This window comes from Euprymna scolopes, chromosome 36 (assembly GCF_053919585.1).
Source record: "Euprymna scolopes isolate OS-2025 chromosome 36, ASM5391958v1, whole genome shotgun sequence".
Lineage (NCBI taxonomy): Eukaryota > Metazoa > Mollusca > Cephalopoda > Sepiida > Sepiolidae > Euprymna > Euprymna scolopes.
The window spans coordinates 5,779,001-5,785,000 of record NC_136517.1 but is presented as its reverse complement, the minus strand read 5'-3'; the positions used below and the strand labels follow the sequence as shown (position 1 = coordinate 5,785,000).

The window sequence follows — 6,000 nt, the reverse complement described above, 5'->3', positions numbered from 1 at the left end:
GATCTTTTCAATAAGCATCTCCTGCCTTTACGATAATCATCTTTTCTTATTAGTTCCTTGCATCAAATGGATTCACGCCTTGTCTGGAGTGATTTCCATTAAAAAAAAAAAAGCAAGGAGAGAAACAAAAATTATGTTTTAATTTCAGAATTTAAAATACTGTTTTTGTTGTTTGTTTTTTTTTTTCTTGTTTTATTTTATTTTATTATTTTTTTATTATTTTTTTTAAGGAACAGCAACTACGAAAACGCAATATTTATTTATCTCCCACAATTAGAAATATGACATTAGGGTCGGAAAGTGAAATTGAAAAGTCAGCGCTCCTCGAGTAGGAGCACTCCGAAGCGGAAAACATGTCTGGACAGCTCTGTCGGTATTACCCGGTAAAGGCGCTGCAGGCGATTAGCGATAAACTCAGAGCCCTAAATAAAAATGCAATACTTGATTTTTCTGTATAAACTTTGAATCAAACTACCACTTACTATCCAAGTGACAGTCAAAACATCTTTCAAAACTTTCTCATGACTATTATTTTACTTTATATATATATATATATATATATATATATATATATATATATATATATATATATATATATATATATATATATATTGGACATGCGTAAGTGATTTCGAAGATTTCAATGAGAGGATTGAAAGCAATGTCTGCTTTTAATGAAAGTTTAAAGGCAAAAGTATCACAATCGATTCGTAACAGTTCGATTCTTCAGACGACTGTTCTCATCCTGAGTGCTATTTTCACAATGTCTCGTCCTTGCGCAAGGACCCGTGGTGTAGTGGATAAGGTACTTGTTAAAATTCACTCGTAAAGGTTACACTCTTCTCGTGGTTAAAGGTTCAATCCTCGGTGGGGGGGGGGGGTGACGTTAAAAAATACAATTGCGAATTACTAAGGACTTCTATCCGGTCATGGCTGACGAAACGAGAGCATGGTACTCCAGTGGATTAAATAAAGGTCTCCGTTTGGAATCCCGTGCAGATTCCCGAATTGGACAAGGTACATCTGAAGAGGATCGGAGGTTACATCGACCGAAATATTGTGAAAATAACACTCAAGTTTAAGACAATAGTACGAAGAATCCCAATAATATGAACAATCCGCATCTAAAAAAAAAAATCAGAAAAATATTACAAACTATTTGTGCTTTTTGAACCGAAATCGAAAGCATGAATTTTGAATCCCGCCTTTAACCATGGCTACCGAGAAAGAAGGCCGATGCATATGACAGCGTAACGTCACTTCCTGATTAAGTTGTAGGTATAGACAGCTTCCGGTATTCAACCACTTGGTCATGCTAAAAGGCATAAAAAATATGGCTACCAATATGTGTTACCGATTGTTCATGTATGTTCTAAAGAAAAAGAACACTTCTCCATTCGGAAAATAATTATTATAATTGCACATTTGGGATAATTTTAATCAAAATATCGTAAGTGAATTCGTGTTTGAACTTTTATTTTTATTGGAGGAAGTCGAATATTTCATTTTATTTATTTATTTTTTTACTGCAAAACAAACAATTTTAATATAATATTTTTCAGTCCGTTCTTTTAATAATAAATAAAACTTTTCACTGAGTATTTTCAAATATTTTAAAGTAAGCATTTTTCACGGCAGTGTTTTTTTTTTTTTTTTTTTTTTTTGTACGATTGATGAATTATCAATATTTTAGCACGGGGCGTAATTCATTTCTTTGAAATATATTTAAAACTTCAATTTTTTTTGTTTTTTATAACATTTTAACTGTAAATAATTTACATAACGAGTTTGTTTTACTGTACACATAGATTCGAAAAAGTTGTCAAAAAACAAATATATAACAAATAAATGTTATCAAAGGTAAGATAAGTTACAAACATGCCGACATTTTTCTTTTTAAAATATATTGATAAACATTGTATAATTTCCGAAGCGATTACACGTTTTAAAGTGAGTAAAACCACTAAAAACGTTTACAGATAGGTAGAAGAGTAACTTATCTTGCCTTTGATAACATTTATTTGTGATATATTTGTTTTTTGACAACTTTTTCGAATTTATGTGTACAGTAATACAAACCTAAAATTTAATTTAACTTGAAAATAATATTTAAAATACACGTGCGTACACTGCACAAGCACTCTTATTTATTATCATAATAATAGTAATAATAATAAAAAAAAAAAAAACTGGTGTAGATGACATCGACTGGCGCCACACCACACCAACTAGTTGTGAAGGGTCAGGGAGGATGGAAAGATCGAGGTGAGAGAGTACTGACCAAATCTCCACTGGAAGTGTGCAGTTCAAATCTGGTACCTTGGGGAGGCATTTTGTCACCCAAACACCAGGAAACACCAATGGTCGATGCCAACGAGAAATCAGTGACAACGGCTGTTGCGATAACATGCAATCATCTGTACAAGTGGTCAAACGGTGGAGAACACTGGAAATCTGGGGAGATTTGTCACTTGGTTTCCAGGGAACACCACAGTTTACTGCCAGTGAGCAATCACTGATGATGGCTTGTGAGGCAACTAACACGCTACTCATTTTGATGAAAAATATGGGGAAAAAATGGACATAGAAGAACAGAAAACCAAAACTTTAAATATAATTTCTGTATTTAAAATAATAGTTATTTAAATAATTCAACATATAATCTTGTGGGGAAAATCCAGCTTCCCAATAAGGGGCACTCTGGATAGGAACAAAAATAATCTCAGTCATGAAAGATTTCTCCTCCACCGACCGAAGACAGAAAAGGTAAAGTGTAGCATCAAAACAGATACTACACTGATCTTGTTCCGAAGGTCAAAAAATATTTGTTTAATGTTTCTTTAATTGTTTGTTCCCTAAATTCATAATTCAGTTTTATCAGTATTAAATTGTATATTGCTTTAAAATTACTTAATTTTACATAGATAATATTTATATTTTATATTGAATAAAGTTCAGATAAAGTAGTAATCGAACTGTGTTCCTTTTTCTTTTTAAAAATGTTTTATTGCTCTTTTTCAAATGGCTTTCATATAGTACTGACAGTCTGATAAATCTTACCTACATTGCCTACAGACATTTTTCAGTTAACAGGCCTTCTTCTTACTCTCGGTGGCCGTGCTTTAACGTATCAATGAAATAAAAATAAAGTTAAGAGGCCTCCAGAGCTCTGTTGAAACAATACCCTCCTTCCTACCTCCGCCTCAGTGGTCGGGATGATGAGTCGGTTTTACGATTTACAAAAGAATACAAAGGGTTTCCATCAAGAAGAGGAAGAAGAAAAGCCAGGGAGATTCAGATTCTTCCTTAATTCTGATTGGCCAACTTTTGTTAATTGTTTCTCTTCCCCGTCCCTTGTAACAGGTGGAAAGTGGACTAAGGATGAAGGGGTGGGGGGTTAAGGCGAGATGAAGCTAGAATGAATAGATTGAATGAATTGACGGGTGGCGACAACACACCCACACACTTGTGTGACAAGCCCTCCCGCCACTTAACAATCATTGGATCTTTTTTTTGTTTTGTTTTGTTTTTTTTTTGTTTTGTATTATTCAAAGTAGAGGTTGGGACTTTACCGTTTGAATCCGCAAGCATACAAAACCACCAGAGAGAGAGAGAGAGAGAGAGAGAGTGTGTGTGTGTGTGTGAGAGAGAGTGTGTATTTCCGACCTTTCCCGTGGGCTACTGTCCTGTACTAATTCATACTCGTCCACTGTCCCAACTCCTACTCTCCACCCCTCCTTTTGCTCAATCACCTGAGCAAGTGGACTCGACCACTTTACGCACTTTCTTTTTCTTTTCATGTTCGTTAACTTTTAGATCCGAACAGGTTGACCAGAAAGTGGATTAATCCTGCTTAACATCCAGGTAAATCAAGTGTTGGTTTTCTTTACATCAAACAAAGTTAATAACATATTTTGTCCAGGTTTATTTTAATTTTTCTTTTTTATGTACTTTTTCCGTTAATTTCTTTCAACTTCTTTCATCTGTTGCTTATAAATTGTCGCACCTGTCCGTATAGTTATGGCGAATACATATTTTTTGCTATTAAGACTCCCGAATAAGGTTCTATATACATTGTTCAGATTTCTTGTGTACCTTGTAAAAGTTCTTATATTTCTAATTGTGATCGGTAAGATTAATGAAATTTTCACTTTTAATGTTTTTCTTAAAACATGAAAGCGCCATTTTGTCTTGGCTTTGTTGAAAAAGAAATCAACGCCATGTTTCCTTCTGTCAAAAGAAGGTCACTCGTATTTTATTAGTTTTGGGTAGTGCTTCAGGGTTATGAAACAAATGTGACTTTTAAAAAATGGGCACTTCTGCAAAATGCGAACCGTGCTGAAATAAAGTTATTTAGAAACCCGTTCTTAACATGGGGAGGGGGCGTTTTGTAACTATTCTGTAGTTTCACCTTACAATTTCATAAGCTCCCGTAAAACTTTAATTCAGCTTGAAAAAAAAAAACAATCCCTATTACGCGGAAATACCTACAAATGATCGGATTTTAAAAGATCGTTACCACCCCACCCCACCCCCTTTTTTTCCTCAAGAATAAAAAAATAAATATAGATTAAGTTTAGTATTTTACTTTTAAAAAAGGATTTAATTGTTTAATAAAACTCTGGTACTTGAACGGATCATGTTGCTTTTGTCTTGTTTTTTTTTTTGTTTGTTTGTTTTTTAATACGATTTTTCAAGTTTTACGGTATTTGTTTATTAAATTATTAGAAGTACAGAATACGGTGTTCCTTCACTTATTGCAACGCGCCATTTTTAAATGGTATTTCTTTCAAGCTAAATTTACATCTTTTAAATTGTTTGAAAGTACAGAATAATTATAAAACGCTTTTCCCTCCCCCATGTTAAGAATGGTTTTCTAATGTTATTTTAGCACGGTCCAATAAGTGCATAAGTACCCAGAATACTCCCTACCCTTTCCCATGTTAGGATTGCGTTTCTAAATCGTATTATTTCAGTACGGTCCGTATTCTGCATAAATACAAAGCCTACCTGTTTTATGTTGAAGGTACAAAATAGTTAACAAAACCTAGTTAAGAATAGATTTTCAAATGTTATTTAGAAACCCATTATTCGGTATTCATGCACTTGAGTTACCGTACTGAAATAACGTTATTTTGAAAGCCATTCTTAACCTGGGGGAGTGTGTTTTGTAACTATTCTGTACTTCCTAACAATTAAATTTTTTAAATACCGTGAAATTTTAACTTAAATACTATTTGAAAAATAGTACGGTAACATAATTGCATAAGCAGCCTCCATTCTTAACATGTAGAGTTTAACTATTCTGGATCTCTACCGATGATTTTTTTTTCTTTCCACATTCTAAAGATAACTTTAATTTGCTATTTACTCGTTTCCCAGGGCAAGAAGATGGGGGGAGGGAATCAGCTCTCCTGAAGAGCCATTCTTTATGGTATAAAAATAGCCGTTAACGGATTCGTCAGTATTCCCTGGTAGAGCGGCCATTCGGCAATAAGCGCTCCTTAAAATGATATAGCTATACCTGGCGAGTACAACATAAAGCTGAGCTTGGTTGTATATCATCTTAACAAAACGGGGCTTAATGCTATCAAGTCAACCCATGGTATGTCAGCTAGAATGCCAAAGACAGATCCTTGGTGTGCCAAAACCAGACGCGCTAAGCAAATGAGAATCGTCGGTGATTTTTCAGAATAGCTAACAAAGCAAGAGGGATGAACACGAAATAAACCAAAATATTTAAAAAATACTATAACCAAAGGCACGATAAGTTACTCTTCTACCTACTTGGATAAGTTATTTAATTTTGGTACTCATGCAGAGAGTGATCCGCCGTGCTGAAATAATAACGTTATTTAAAAAGCCATTCTTAACATGGGGAGGGGAAGGTGTTTTGTACCTATTCTGTACTTTAATCTTACAATTGAATAAAAACACACACACATCATAAAACTTTAATTAAACGTGGAAATACGATTTTTAAAAAATAGCGCGGATCAC

The 6,000-nt window shown here is 34.0% G+C and overlaps 1 protein-coding gene across 2 annotated transcripts in view; it reads left to right on the top strand.

The window, feature by feature from the left end:
* Positions 1 to 3,643: 3,643 nt before the first annotated feature.
* LOC145260299 (kelch-like protein 6) overlaps positions 3,644 to 6,000 on the top strand; it is a 36,782-nt gene continuing 34,425 nt past the window's right edge. Inside the window, exon 1 of one of the 2 annotated variants that reach the window (XM_080118152.1) lies at positions 3,644 to 3,864. The gene's annotated coding sequence lies outside the window, so the exon portion shown is untranslated. The remainder of the gene's footprint in view (positions 3,865 to 6,000) is intronic. The other variant, XM_080118151.1, reaches the window with a different exon arrangement.